This window comes from Malus sylvestris, chromosome 12 (assembly GCF_916048215.2).
Source record: "Malus sylvestris chromosome 12, drMalSylv7.2, whole genome shotgun sequence".
In the NCBI taxonomy this organism is placed as follows: domain Eukaryota; kingdom Viridiplantae; phylum Streptophyta; class Magnoliopsida; order Rosales; family Rosaceae; genus Malus; species Malus sylvestris.
In genome coordinates, this window is record NC_062271.1 from 10,679,524 (window position 1) to 10,696,370 (window position 16,847).

General features: G+C 37.8%; 1 long non-coding RNA gene across 1 annotated transcript in view; it reads left to right on the top strand.

Annotated features, from left to right (window-relative positions):
- Positions 1-16,550, top strand: part of LOC126592442 (uncharacterized) — a 34,348-nt gene extending 17,798 nt beyond the window's left edge. Inside the window, exon 2 of the long non-coding RNA XR_007612644.1 lies at positions 16,449-16,550. This is a non-coding gene — a long non-coding RNA (uncharacterized LOC126592442). The remainder of the gene's footprint in view (positions 1-16,448) is intronic.
- Positions 16,551-16,847: the final 297 nt, after the last annotated feature.

Below are 16,847 nucleotides of genomic sequence, written 5' to 3' on the forward strand. Positions count from 1 at the left end.
CATATTCATTTGCTTTGGCCAAAGACTTTAGAATCATATCTTAGAGTATTCTCCTTCCACCATGGAAGGTTAGAGATCCCTTGTTGTGCATTCATATGCCTACACGACTAGATAGCTTGACCCCAACAATGCCGTGGACACTTCAATGGAATGCAGTTGACATGATCAAAGATCAAGGACCTAACCATTAGACATCTATGATGCCTTAGGTCAAAGGACTACTTTGCATATTGCAACTTTCGAGTTCTTACATGACATGTATGTTCGAACTCTCTTTCGATCGTTGTTCAGTGTACTCAATTACTCTTTCGAGCACCTATGTGTTTGTCTTAGTGTCCAACACCAAATGACTTGAGACTAGTCATACTCACGCTTGAGTCAACATAACACATACTAACCTTAGCGGATTGTCAATACCCAATTGGCAATCCTATGGCTAGGAACGTTTTAGGAATTAACATAAGAGAATGGTCTCGTTAATCTAACTCACTTAGATCACTTGTCTCTTAGATCAAATACATCCCTTGGATTCGCTTATTACTTAAACACATGATACAATAAATAGTGATTAACAATAAGCTTTGCCCTTCATTAAACATATAAAAGTTTAATACATTAAGTATTCCAAAAAGCTATTACATTAAATGAGTGGCTTTGTGGGCATACTTCCAACACTAGGGTTAAAAATCACTCGCAGGTAAAAGGTGTCAGTTAACCTATGTGGGATGTCTTAAAATGTGTGCTCAGCAAACTGGAAAGTAGCGGAAAATTTTGACGAGACAGAACCACTAGATAGAATGAATTGGAAATATTAGTATGAAATGCACATGTATGAACAAACCTTTGATGTGAGAAGTTAAGCTCTTGAGAGAATATTTCCAACAGCAAGATCCCAAGCGTGGCATTGAACCCTAAATCTATCTAGAACATGTGTGGTGCAATTTACAACATTTGACAAGGAAAGCCAAATAATAAATCTAAACTTCACATCTTCGAATCCAAATATGATGGTTGAAATAAAGCCATGATTTTCTCAAGCACTTCAACTCTCATTCAACAACAAAAATTGTGTGGTTGTCTCTACATCTCAAAAGTCCTGTAATTTTTTTTAATGAGCCAAAATCGTAATTTTTTGTAACTTGATGCATCTACCAGTGGTCTGTAAATGCAATCGCTCGTCTTTATGCTTGAAGTCTACTAGTTCTTATCTTAAAATTACATTACTGATTTATGCCAAACTGTGAAGTGTGATATCGCGGAGATTGTTCAGGAGTATTGTATTGAGGAGTTTGTTCAATATTTACCTTATCACAATCTATAATGTCCAGTCTAACCAACTTAATTGTAGCATGTAACTACTGTAAGTCCGGTTATATGTGTCTTAGAAAAAAAATGAAGTGTGAAGAAATTGTTAGCGGTAAATCCCATGAAGGGTTATTCCATATTTTGAATAGATAGTGTTGAAAATGTTAAGGCCAATGCCATTGTTAAATGACGTTGTTTTTGGTAACATCTACAAAGGGTGAACATGTGGTGTGAGGGTAAAATCCCATGATACTATAGTTAAGGCCCATACCACACTATACTTTTTTGCTTTTCTGCTTTTGTAAATATTAAAGGCCGAAGTCATTGCTAAATCAAATTGTTGACGGTAAATCCCACAAAGGGTAATCCTGCAAGAAATTGTTATAACTAGCGTGAGGGTGGGTTACAATTTTATAAAAGTTTGTTCTATACGAAGCTCCTATTAGAGGCAGAGGAAACAGGGTGTTATTGTTTCTGGATATGTGCGTTGTTTCAAGTCTTGGAGAATTGACTCCTGCATTCTGTTTTTTCAAAGGTTTTGGTTTGCAGCAGGGTTTTGGGTTCCTACAAGCTACAGAGAAGACAACTGAAAATAGCTCAGAATCAAGCTAAGTTGATGTTGTTCATTGGAAGGATTTCGAAAAATGCTGCTCTCTAGTTCTTCATCTTTCTTAATTCTTCGTTGTTTTTTTTTTTTTAATTTTTTTTTAATTTTTAATTTTTTTTAAAATTCTTTCTCAATTTGATTAACAAAAGGGACCCGAGAGAGAGAGAGTCCCCACTGCCCATTTCTTTATGATGTGGGTGTACAAATTGCTGGACGTCAAAGGGTTATAGAAAGTGGCACTGCTATAATCATCTTTCCTTTTAATAGAAGTGGGTGGTGGTCTCCAGAGGGCCATGGGGGTCAATCATGGTATTGAGTTTCGTTTTTAATTTGATCAAAGTGTAATACCTTATATTGTATTTTCTATTACTCAGGGAAAAGCTAGCATAGATGAGCCGTCATATATACTTCTACAACTATCGAATACATTGGATAGGATACAATTGTTTTGTGTGGGTAAACTGTGGGCCTAAACCCCAAAAAAAAAATTAAATAAATAAATAAACAAATAAAATAAAAATAAAAATAAATAAAAATCGACAAAGAAATGAATTGTATGTTGTAGGCATAATTTACTGAACAATTATGGAGGCCATAGAGAGAGAGGGGTGCGGCATGGATAGAGAGAAAGAGAGAGATGTGTAATTGTGAGGTGTGTGTTAGTCCACCTCATTGTGCCTTTATTTATAGTAGTAGGAAGGGTAAAACCCTCATTTTAGGATTACAACATTTAATAGGTAATCTAATCCTAATAGGAATATAAGATACATTTCCAGATTTCCTAGGATTTACACAATCATATTCCTATTCTAAATATGACTGCAACACTCCCCCTTACGTGTGTAAATACTCAACAAACCATCGCATCAGATCTTCAGCAGATAAGGTAGAATAGTTGATGAAGTCATCGGCACAACGGGTGATCGCGAGTCTCAAATTTAATTTGAAGTATGCATTTGTAAAAACTCACAAAAACCTCGCTATGGTAAAACCCAAGGAATCAGGAAAACCCATAGACTAAGGAGAAAAGTAAGAAAATATGCATAATGTCTAAAACAATCGTCAAACTGGACGAAGGTAGTGAACTCAACGGACTATGATCATCCTAGGATGGGTGCCTCGTTAAAACCTAGTTAGGTAGCAAAAACCCAGTGGGAAAAATGCTCCTAATCATAGGGAAAAAGAGTACATTAAGATCAAGTGAGTATACTTCTAGATACTCCCTTGAGTTAGACATAACTTCTAAATAAGAGAACTACAAGCGATTCAACTCAGATAATTAGGCATACCAATTCCTCGGACAAGCTTCTGGAAGGTTGACTTCGGCAGTGACGTCGTGTAAAGGTCGGCAAGGTTGTCTGGGATCGGTTTGCATGACTTCAATCTCTTGATGCTTTGCTGATGTAGATGTAGACGCAATATGTCTTGGCGTTGACTTCGCTGATGTATCATGGTTTGGTCGGGTTGATACATGTGGCATAATCTTCATGGATCGTTGTTGGGACTCAAGGATAGATGAAAAATAGCAAGTACTTCGGATATGCTCAACAAAAACTCCTAACCATGTCTCACTTGTGGCGTAGTGAAGTAAGGTGAGTCTTGGAATGATTTGAAGATTTCGCAACTAAGGCCATATCGTGGACCTCCAAGATATTGCGATATCCCTAATGGTAAAGACATAACCATTTGGGGATTTTGCCTTGTACGGGTTTGATAAGTAACCAGCGTCAGCATAACAAACAAGGCAAGTATCATTATGAGGATCAGGGGGTTTGGATCTGCTGAGATGCGTTGGGATTTGCCCATGTAATACCTTCATGGTATGTCTTTAATACTAAGTCAGTGGTTGCGTGTAAGCGCGGTGCTGCATCTTTACCAAGATCAACAGCGAAGGAGATGTCCTGTCTAAATACAATAAGCTAAGTACAACGAAGCGCAAAGTTTAACTTAGATAAGGAATTTCGGATTCCATAACCTCTTCAAGGGTCTCATTTGCATATAACGTGTGGACGATCAAAGGTTTACTCAAAGGTGACACATTCGAGGTGTAGTTCGACTGGTAAACCAAAATACCGTCAGAACAATGCTTTAACTTCAGGTCAAGGCATAAGTGAGTTTTCCTAAGATCCTTCATCTCAAATTCCATCTTCAGGTGCGAGTCAGTTTTCTCAAGCTCTTCCAGAGTTTTAGTGAGATTCGTGTTTAACGACATAAACTGTAACTCTAGCAATTTGGAATAAGACTTCATAGTTTAACCCGCAAGGGCATAATTCATCCCTGACTGATCAAATAATCACTTAAGACGGGTATACCATATCTGTCAAATTGTAAGTGAACGCCTCAAACAAGTTAAGAGGGTGTTTCGTGGTTTTGGAACTATTTGAACCAATCCATGTAATTCTTCGGGAACTTACATGTAATTCTCTGTATCAATATCCCCATGGAGAAACACTAACCACATTTCATAATGCTGCTATCAATCACATGACGTTTGAGAGAAACCTTGCGCCGTAAGGTGTGCATCATATCGCACTATTTCATTCATCTCATAACGCTTCCTTTCCCATTTGTAACACAACGGAGTTACCTTGGGCAGTGTAGGAACGACAGGTCCAATACACACTTTGGTAAGGAATTTGACCTGGATTGTAACTTTAGTTGTCCAATCAGTTCTACGTTGTCACTTAATCAACGGAACACGGTTTGATATCGTCTCTTTTCATTTATGTCGGTAGCTACCATATAAGTGAAAACATCATCGATGATAATCTTATTTCAATTCCATTTTCTCATCCAAACTAGTATACTGGACCAAGAACTTCAAGTCTCGGGAGTAATCTTGATTAATCTCATGAGATGGAAATGATTTGAGACAACGATCGAGTTTAGATTCATTATTACGTTGTGTCTTCCTCTTCTAGAGAAGTGAATCCTACAAACCGAATGATCTGTCGTGCTCCAGGCCAAGACAGATTGATTGGCTATCCGCCGATGTACCGGACCGTCCAACAGGGGCGGCACACCCTCCAAGGATGTTGACTCGACGTCTGTTAAGTACGTCTATCCTTGCAGGCATGTTTGCAGCTGGTATATGATCTCGTCACTTTAGCTAGATCAAATGAATGCGTCTGGAGCAACATTCTGAAATCTAGAATTCATCGCACTTGCTTATCATACTTGTGCGGTATGGGGATCGAGATGAAAAATAGTGGGCAACGTCCACGCAAATTCGCGCCGTTCTACAAGAACGTTGACGTTTTTATCTCCCCCTAACGGCGGGAAGACGGTCTCATTCAAGTGACAACCCGCAAATGAGCAGTAAAGAGATCGTGTGCAAGGGCTCGAATAGAGCTAGTGTGAAGGAGAATCATGATCGACAAAAGATTCCCATCCTTCTTTGAGGACCCAAGGTGGTATGTTGCGGTGGCGCAACTTGGCACATGGAATGCACACCCAAATGCGTAAATATGAAAATCAGCAGGTTCGTACCCAGTAACCAACTGTAACGTCATATAGGTTGTGTGGCAATGGGCCTCAAGGTGGACCAACATAACTACGTACAAGGATTACATAGCCCTAGGCAGAAACTGAAAACTTGGTACGTTTACCAAAATTTGGGCGATCATTTAAATTGCGCTTTATGATCACTAGGCATGGCTATTTGTGGTGAACATGGGAATTCGATGTTCAATTAGAAACCCAAAATACATGCAATACTTTATCGAAAATCGTCGATGTAAACACTCCGGCATTATCCAGTCTCCGGGACCTTAAGGGATAAGTAGGGTGGTTAACCCATAATCGGCCAGGAGGTTTAGCAGCAATGTGTGTGGACAAACATGTGACTAGTTTGTCGATTCATCAACCAAAACCATAAGTATTTATATGGTCCGCATTTTGGTTGGATTAGTCCACATATATTCCCTTGAATCCACTGTGAAAATGGAGTTGTTTCGTATCCTTGCTAGGAATGATTTAGAAAATCAATTTCCCTAATGAGCATGCTTGGCAAAGTGTGCTTGTAGGCACAAGATCCTTACTTCGGGTAAGGAGATGCGTTGTAGCATCATTGTTCGACCTAAGTGTCCCAAAAGGTCGTGCCAAAGCAAGTAAACTGCTCAATCACCCAGCTCTAGGCTAGCCACATGTGGTGTATTCCCAGTTGGGAGACAACCCATTGGCTCCAAATGAAAGCTTCAGGCTTAGTGTTTTTTTTTTTTTTTTTTTTTTTGGAGGTGGTGCAAAGATATTTCACTCTATTTTCTTCAGTGGTTTCATTTATGATCATTGTCATCTCGAATATCCTTAAAAACTCAACGTCAGGGAAAATTTAAGGTCTCTTAAATGGTGATGCAGTACCATTCATACAACGAGGAGCGTGCCAAATTCTCTTAATCAGGTTGGATATACCTGAAGTCGTTGTTAGAGATGTGATTTAGGTGTAAAGTTAGTGTGCGTAGTACGCATTCATCCAGACAACTAACTTTCCCACATTCCCACGTAATCACGTGGTCAATTGAATTGGTCATATGTATTCAAGAAACATGATTCAATTAACTCATATTCGAGGACAATATCAATAAGATTATTCATAAGTAAAACATACACCAAACTTGAATCCAAGAACATGGAAAAATGTTCACAAAGTAAACCAAAGTTACTTTGGTGGATTCGGCCAACAAGGCCATTCATGTCACAATTTTGCTATTCCAACGATACTCGGTGGAGCAAAATCAATCTCACATATTGACTACTAGAATGGTACTCCTTAACAACATTGGTAGGGGCACGAACAGGTGCATAACCAATGGTTTATTCCATCAAGACGGAAGTAGATTCTGCAGGGTTAAGGTTTGGGAATATTATCCCGTATTCTTGAAGTTTTAGGTCTTGGGTGCCAAGGATCACGCGTTGGGCATGATGCCACACCTTGGCAGGCCTTGATTCTACCATATGTTTGTCAAAACAAACTCAAAATTGGATTGTGAGAGAGTATGCCATTCAGTGTATCCTTGCCAAAGCAGTGCACCACCATTTGGTAGGCCTTGACCAAACTGGGTCTATACCTTTCTCTCACGTTTGTGGTAGTAATCAAAACCGAGAATTTGATAAATTTTCGTTATCTACACTGCTGCTTCAGGGGCGAGTTAGAAACAAGGAAGGACGAGAAAAGTATTCTCCAGTCAAAATTCGATCGGATTTATAAACTTCAGAATTGTACTCATTCATGGACGTAATCATGGTTTTCTTTGGGCAATATCTTTCATGATTAGACGGTCCGTAGAAGCGAGCCAAAGAGCCATGGAATCCTCGTTTGGGAGGTACTTCCATTTGTAATGCTTTGAGCATAAGTCTTCGAATGAAGATCATGGTAAAGGCTTATTCAGCTCTTCCATGCCATTGTTGGCTTCAATGATTTCTCAACTTCTTAATAGTCATGTGGAGATTCACATCTTGTACCCCACATAAAGTGGTTTTTATTAGAAACGTCAAAATCAGGAAAATCCAACTTGTGACAGTTCGACAATTCACTGAATTTGAGGGAACAAGATTGTGATTGGTGCTATGGGAATGAATCATCCCTAAGCATCAAAGTTAGAACATTCGAGTTCTAAGACATGGTTTTCATGAAAAACGTCGAGTTTTCATGGGTGTATTGTTTTATGAAAACTTCTGGTTTCAAAGGCACTAAATTTGAAACTACAGGTTCGATTTAGTTTATGAACATTTAGTTCATAAAAGAGAGGTTCCTGCAAGAAACTCAGAATGCAATATACTAACTTAGTGTAATGGATTTGAGTTGTCTTCGGGAACTCAAGTGTGAGAGCTTCGTTACTACGAAAGTATATGACGGTTCAAAGAAGAGAAATAAATTATTGAATCGTTAATGTCCAAAAGTGATCTACAGGTCAATAATTTTGGATTCATTATCAGATTAATGGACTGCAGGTCACTTTTAATTAATTCAATAAATCGGGCCATACAGGGTCGATTGTAGAAGCAAAATAATATTAACATACGGGTTAAATTATTTTAAAATGCTAGAATAATAGCTTGTGGGTTGAAAAATGCCCCAAAATAATTTCGGCATGGGTGCCATGAAAAAAAAAGGAAGGCACGAGGTGCCTTAAGTAAAAACGGCAAGGCCAAAAGGGCCTCGAGGTATGGCTGCAGGCCACCGGGGAGGGAAGGAAACCCCAGCCGTAGCTGGGTGTCGGTTTTGGGCTGTGGGGAGTTCACGGGCAGGTCCAGCTCATGCTAGCCTGTGGGTTGTCACGGGGATCCCAGCGAAGGCTGGCTGTGTGAAAGCAGCCTTATAGTGACTGCAGGTCACGGGCTTGGGTATGGGTGGCGCAGGGACAAGCCCAACATATGCTGGCTATATGTATGCGGGCGAGAGCAACAAAACCCAGCAACCAAAAAGGTTGCAGCGTGTGTATGGGAGGACAGCCCAGACAATTGGGCAGGTTGGATGGCTGCGGGCCAAGGCCAGTATGCATAGGCTCAGGCCTACAGGCCCTACCGAGGTAAAATCCAGGCCTAGGCCTGGTGATTATTTGCATAATGATGGTGCGGTGGTGTGCCGCACCATGTCCTGATTCCCCTTTTTTTTTTCAAATCCTTTAGGGTTTAGGAAAACCCTAATATGCTTCTAATTTCTTTTGATTCTTTGACTCACAAATTCCACATAGCAATTATTGCGTAATTCATGAAACAAATATATAAATTGACAAATATATGAAACATATACAATATATATATCGGAAGGTAAATATAAATGTAGGGGGTTCATGCATCATGGGGAATGTTTTCATGCTTCATGGGTCGTTTTAAATATCTTCCTTTATTTTAAGCGTACCTGAGTAGCAGAAAACGAATAAGCTTTTGAATTTGTAGAAGATCCTTCTCTGAAAGCCGAAATTGCATCTCCAATTTGTTGTATTACGTTCAACATAGAAAAATTAAATTGAATAGATCAATTCAATAAAATAATTAAATTAATCATGAAAAGAATGATTAAAGACGTAATACTCCCCAGATTGAAGATCAAACTCTCTTGTCAGCGCAGCGTCAAGAGCGTATTGATAATGTGTTGTAGGCATAATTTACTGAACAATTATGGAGGCCATAGAGAGAGAGGGGTGCGGCATGGATAGAGAGAAAGAGAGAGATGTGTAATTGTGAGGTGTGTGTTATTCCACCCCATTGTGTCTTTATTTAAAGTAGTAGGAAGGGTAAAACCTTTCCCTTTAGAATTACAACATTTAATAGGTAATCTAATCCTAATAGGAATATAAGATACATTCTCAGATTTCCTAGGATTTACACAATCACATTCCTATTCTAAATATGACTGCAACATTGTATTATTACTTGCATTTTTGAAGATCAAAATAATCGGGTAATAAAAGAATGATACATCAATTGTTCATGTTCGGAATAAACATACATCCTTAACTAATAATGATATCTTGTTGAAAGGTTAGAATCGGGAGATACCTATTTTTTAACATACATTTTGGCACATTTTATAGAGTCCAATCGATAACATTTTTCAAGGGTTCGAACCGTTTACATTTCAATTCACCTTTCATAGATAATCCTTGCAAAAAAGTTAGACATATCTGAAACTTATAAAACATTTATTTGTAGTGAAGAAAATAGACGAATACAATTTAAAAAAACACTAAAAACTATCATTTAATCTAACGTTAATTTGATTTTGGATTTAGGTGAATTTGGTAAAAATAATATTTGAGATAAAACTGAAAAGATAGATAGTTAAATCATTAAAACATATTACGAAGTAGACCCTATAAAATGTGTGTCAAAAAAGAGTGTCTCCCGATTCTAACCCCTTGTTATAATAAGCAACAATGGAACACATATTTTTAACAAAAGACCCCCTTATTCATTCAATCTTTTTGTGTTAGTAAACAAATGATTTATCAGGAATGAAAAATTATCATATATATTGCATTCTCATCCTTATAAGTAAACATGTCATGACATGCATTGCAACTAATACTAATTAAATAGAAATACACTATATAAACGAAAACTTTTGAAGCCTTGTTCGTTTTGCCTCCAAAATAAAACCACGTGGTTTAATGTGAAAAAGTAAAAATAAAAATTAAACAATGTAATTATGCCGTAAATGGTGGATTGCTCTAATAGTTATGATCTTTCTAGTCAATCCCTCTCCCATCCTCTTAATTAGTTTAGAAAACGTATCGTTTGTATTAAAAACAACTATGAGTTGTTATGCTACTTAAAAGGAAGGTTAGATTCCATCTATAATGGACTAATTAAGCCAGTTTGGTCAATCACACCGGATCTTCGTTTACCATTGATAATAAATATGAATGCCCTATATTGTTCGGGTGGATTACACTAACTCCTTGAAAACCCTAATTTATCTTTTTCGATGGCTTCGGTGAGTTTTTATTGTGTTTGGATTGTTTGGTATGATTGAAAAGGCCAAATAAGTTATAGGGTCTTCGTTTGATGAGTTTAGTACGGAATTATTAACAGTACCTTTTTCATTGCACACGATTTTCTTATGTATACATTTAAAATTCAGTTTCTTCCTTGAGGAGCTGATAAGCTAATTCATCTGGATGTCTATTTGTCAGGTTGTCCATCATAAACTAGTTGAAACTGTACGATTGTTCTTGGTGTGATTGGATTGGCATAGACGATCAAGACTAACGCCTAACTTGACGATGAATTTGCATAATTTATGCATGCCAAAATAGCAAGAAGGGAGACTTTGGATGCGGTCCCTAGTTATGAACAGTCTTTGACTGAAACCTTGTTGGTTTTCAATTTTTGATCCAAGTCCCTGAAATTAATTGATAATTTATTTCTATGTAAGTTACTATATTTTTTAAATTAAAAATTAAAATTTATAGTTGTTTATAGTAATGAGATTTAAAAAAAAAAACCATAATTTGTGGGATTAAAAATATTAAAATATAAATATACTATTGTGTGTGTGTGTGTGTGTGTAAACATGGGTACATTCATAAAAAATAACAAAAAAATTATTGTATCAAAACATGGGTACATTCTTCAAAATGGGTACATTTAGCAAAAATAAAAATGGGTACAAATAAATAAAAAAATATGGGTACAATACAAATAAAACTTTAAAAAATATGGGCACAAAAAGAAATTAATATATGGGTACAAATTAAAACTGAAAGGAAAATTGGTACAAATTAAAAAAGGGTTGCAAATTAAAAATAGGTACAAACTAAAAATAAAAATATATGATAAAAAATTTAGCCATAAATATAAATATACTAATTGTAACATTTTTAATATTAAATAAATATATTTAGAAATAAAAAATATTTTATTATTGAAATAATTAATGATATTATTAATACAAAGGACCTTGATCAAAAATTGAAAAGTAATAAGGTTTTAATCAATAGATTAGTAAAAATAAGGATGAAAACCTAATTACTCCTAGCAAGAATAAACAGGATGAAGAATCCCTAATAGCAATTAAGATATGCTTTTCTTTCTGTTGAAGACATGGCTAATAAGAAGCAACAAGTGTTAACGCTCAAAACTAGTTAGGTTAACAAAGACCAGAATGGTCATGTATCAACCCTTGGTGACCTCAGATTTTAGAATAAGAAGAATTGAACAACAATAATTAAGTAGTTCACCCTTCGTAATGGGCTATATCCACTACTTCTTTCGTATATATTGAATAAGAGGTTTCAAATAGCGCTTAGCTAAACATAGTCTCATTTCTCTCTCAATTCGACCAAGCCGTTCTAAGGATTACTCATCCTCCTTATATAGGCACTCAATGAGCCCTAGGTCCCTAGGTTCGAGTATTCTCCCACCCTTGCAATTAATGCGCGGGAAACGTAATTTTGACCTGCTAGCTGCTCTTCTGTTCTTTAAGTGACTTGTGGCAACAAAGTGACACACCTTCAAGCTCACTTACATGCTTTGTTAGGACCCTAAACTCTAAGTCTCTTGCATGTTTTCTTGGGGGTGAGTATTTTTCCATATGTGACCTTTTTTTTTTTTTTTGAGTAAAATTCTATTATGAAATGATACTAACTGGTTTTCTTCATAAGGGCTCTGTTTGCTTACTATCAGGAGCTCGAGAAACTCCTGCATAGCAAAAGGCAACGTTCGTTAAGAGCAGGATATGCAGCAGCTGATGGACACTTTGAAGGCTAATGTGCTTCAGCTTGAATAGTCTAGCAAGGCTGTAGAGGTCGTCAAGAAGGACAACGCTCAGCTGCTGGATAGGTTCAAGCTCTTGGGAAGTGTGAGACCATGATTTTCTGATGCCGGAGTAACCCTGATTCGAATACGTCGACCTCAGAAGTCCAGTCATAGACTCAACAACCCCAGGCCCATAAGCTTACTCGTATTTCACTCTATTGCTCATTTTCTCTTAAAGTTCTTTTACTTTGGAAAGATTTATCGGATTAAAATTGTATTCTGTGAACAAAGAAGCAAGGGATGTGAAAAAGAGAAGATTCATGCAAACACATGATTATCATCAAAGTCCTATGAAAGGGGCACGAAAAATTACAATTGATTGGGGGGAGACAAGCCCTCACCCTTGGCTTGTGAGTTCTCATATGAAGAGTATGAAGTAGACTTGGCCCAGATCGTCAACTTTGATGAAGTTCACTAATCATCGGCATCTATGCCCAAAGGAAGGTGAAGAGGCCTCTAAAGAATTTCAATACTTTGTTGAGACTGAGCCCGTGTGCGGAAAGGAGGATGCCACATGGGAATGAATGTTATGAACAAGTTGCAAGAAGCAAGGAACACTATTACGAGATTATGGCTTAATTTTGTGTTGCCTAGCCTTATTTGGCAAAGATTAACATGGTAAAAGTAAGTTTTTGGTTTGAGAATTCTAGATATCAAAGGTTTAAAAAGAAAACTAGGTTGGAAAAAAGAGTTGTGAAACAAAGGACAAGGCATCATGACGTGAATTGAAAGAAACAAATGAGGAAAACATGGAGGATTTCAACCATGAAGGTGCTATTTTATGACAAGGCTTTAAGAGACTTCACCATTGAAGATGAAAATATTTTCACCTCAAGATTAGAATATGTGAAGATTGAAGCCACTCCAAGATACAAATGGCCGCTCATTTCAAAATGTGCACGCACAGTGTTCCTGATCATTAAAAACTTTATGGCACAAATTTTGAGACCGCACGTCTGAAATCAAAGTGTCTCCACTACTCCATAAAGGACTGGATCACCAGATAAAGACAAAAGACCAATGGTACGTATTCCAGCTTACTTCAAGAGGTATGGTCTGTGGATAACTATCCATCCTCAAAAGGGAACAAGTGTCTTTCATATGCATAGTTACAGGCATTTGTGAGACCATGATCTTCTAACACTGGAGTAAGGTTGATCTAAATAAGTTACCTTAGAAGTTTGGTCACAAACTCAATAGTCACGGACTCAATAGTTTCAAGCGAAGCTAGATTAATGAAGCAACAATGCCACTATCACCTTGTTTCGGGACAATAGAAGAAGTCTGAGCAACTCTACTAGGATGAGCATGCTTGTTTTGCAAGACATTTGATTTGATCTGGAATGGAATCAATTAGTTCTCGACAAGTCTTATACTTGCTTAGTAGGTTGACTGTTGAAGAGCTTTTGGTCGGCACACACCCCTAGGTCTCAAGCTTTCTCACGATTATTTACTCTTTTACAGGTTACTTAGATTTGTGCATCTCCACCACTTACGGCAGTGCGTGAATTTGGTTCCAACAAAGAGGTAGTTGAAAGAGATTGCCATATGCCAACTCCAAACTGCTCTTGAGTTGACAGAGGCTAAGGATGTTTGGGTCATGTAGAAGAAAATGGGTGTCTACAAAAAGGCCTTGAACGACACTTTGTCCAGTAGCAATCTAGACATGGATGATTTTTTCCAAACCCCTGCAAGTGTTAACTTTATTGCTCTACTCCGCCTTTTCAGGAATATATGGAATTTTACAAGAAGGTGAAAATGTTCCATCTTGACTATGATTTAAATGTTAGGAGTGAGGATGACTCTGTGTAGGAATAGCAAGTTGACAAGACCCGTGTGGTTGAGGAGCTTGTAGGTAGTATTGCTTTTGCCCTACCTCAGCACAAGCACTCCACGGAGCCCACCACAGAGTAGACTCGCAAGCCACCAGCCTCTCGAGCAGCATACCCTTTTGGCTCATATGATGTCTAGATAGTTTAGGAGCACACCAGACTAGTCATTTTATTTATTGTTTCTAGCCGTGTGTATGTGTATATATATTGTAACATAACAATTTTTTAGGCTAAGTCTTTCTTTGACACTATCCATGTGGCTCTCGGCCTATTCTTAAGGTGTTAAGCATTCCACGGGTAGGCTAAAGGTCGACCCTCATGGTCGACCAACTGATATGTTCTTTGGTTGCACCACTCCGACCACCTTGTAAGGCCTTTCCCACCATAGAGCAAATGTTCTTGTCGACTTCTCCTTTATGGAAGACGTGACTGCTTATAAGACCCAGTCACCTTGACGGAAGGCCTATGGTGTGCACCCTGGTGGTAGTGCCAAGGAACTTTTTTTTTTGGTATGATGCTTAATGATGCTCTTCCTATAAGCGTCTCTCTTCTAGAAAATCCAAGCTTAAGGCTTGCTCCTCATTGTTTTTCTCGGTATCATAGAACTTAGCTTCGTGAGTAGGCATATTCACCTCAACTGGTACAACCGCCTCCAACCAAATGCTAAGGCATAGGGTGTTTCAGTTGTGCCTACCTTGTGAGATGTTTTATATAACTATAGGACCTCTTGCGTTAAGGATGGAAAATCCCCCTCGGTCGGGGTAGATGCAAATCGTCAGCATAGTATAATCTTGATGATCATGTTTACAGTTATGACCTATCCATTATCGGTGATGATAAGCTTTGGTGTTTTGAAATGGTAAATTATATTCTGCCAAACAAACGCTTGAATCTTTGGCTTGGAGATCGTGGCGAGTGGCAACGCCTCAGCCCACTTAGTGAAGTAGTCGATTGCTACAATTGTGAACTTAACCTTTCAAGTTGCCTCTAACATGGGCCCAATGGTATCGAGCCCCACTGCATAAATGGTCGTGGGCTTGTCATAGAGGTAAGACGCTTGGGTAGTCGCTTTTTAGACTTTGCATAATACTAGAAGCCCTGACAATGCTGCACTATCATTTTTGTGTTAGCCTACATGGTTGGCCATGATACAACTCATACCTAAAAAAATGTATTTTATGCCCTAAAGATGTGAAATGACCAAAATGCCCCTAGTTGGGTGTCTTGAGTAATGATGGACCTCACGGATGTATAGGCGAAAATAGGATTGAATTGTGAGCTTTGGAGATAGAGAAATTTAAATTTTTCGAAGGGAATTTTCATATTTTTTGTGGGAAATTATACAAGTGGGTTTAATCCCCATCCTCGGTCTTTTTCTCCCTCATTTACACGAGACTTTCTCATTCTCTAACTATGCAACCTCTCTTTCCGTCACTCTCTCTAGCTGAGTGCCAAACCACCATAAACCTTCACCATCCAAGAGAAATTTGTCTCTCAAAATATCAAAACCACACTCTGTGAAGCTTGGTGAGCATGGTGCTGCCTTTGCATGTGAAAATCGTTACTAGGTAAGGCACAAACTCACTACATTGAGGCATTCTGACAAGTTTAAGTTCAAACTTGAAGGAATTGAGTCTAATGAACCAATATTTATATTATATATTTCCTCATTTTATATTTATTTTCTTGTCTAGTTTAGTTGGAGGTTTTAAGTTCCAAGAGCAGTAAGATCGAGTATGGTGGAAAAGAATGCAAACGGTGAAATTTTTGAGTAATTCTAGTTGGAGCTGATTCACAAGAGATTGAAGATGATCATATCAAGTTTTCAGCTCAAGATTCCCAGCCAATTGTTCCCAGTTTAAGAATGAAGAAAGCAGATGTTTCAAGCTTTCTAAGGACATCTCATTTATAAATCTAAGGACTTTTGGTCTACCAAATATTATGGCCAATTATGCCCACTCTAGCTAATAAAATAAGAAAGCAAATGCACCTTGTGCTTTGCTTTGTCATCAACACTCAGGAGAAAATTGGTTTTTTTATTCTGCTCATTGGCCTTTGGAGCAAAAGAAAAGTCGAGAGGAGAAAGTGGAGAGCACAACTGCCCACTTCATTGACTAATAAAATAAGGCAACACATGGCAACAGAGAGGTGGGTAAAAGACGAATAGACGGATGGGAGTTTTTTGCAGAGAGTGCATAAAACGGCAGAAGGGAGAGCAGAGAGAAGAAAAATGGGGAGAAAACAGAAGGAGAGCAAAGAGCAGGAAATAAAGGGGTGTCGCAGCTCCAAATTTGAGGAGGAGAAGAAGAAGCATGCTCCTCTCTTTGAGGAGAAGATGATCAGAGAGCTCATCCTGTAAAAAAAGGTTGTTTTCTTTCTTTGTTTTTAATGGATAATTCCTTATGTATTAAAACAAGTATGTGTAACTAATTTCCTTTTGCTAGAGTGAGGCCATGAGTCTTAACATGATTACGTAGATTTCTCTTTCAATTGCTTAAGTGTTGTTACATGCTTGCTTTGATATTTTCAATCACTGAATTAAACTATATATGTGCCTTGATGCTTTATCACCATTAGGATGCTTAGAAAAGTCATCGGATGCAATTTTGAACGAATGTCACATTAAAATTGGTTATGCTTCTTGTGACTGAGGATTGTAATTTCTCCTAAGGTAAATATCATACTTTTAGGGATTACATGGTTTAACAAAAGGATTTTCACCAAGATTAATGAATCACTCATGTCTATATTTAATCCAAATGTCATATATAAATTGCATGTAATGGTATGCGTTTTAGCTTGAATGTCACAAGTAAAACATACACGAGGAAAACCCAACCTTC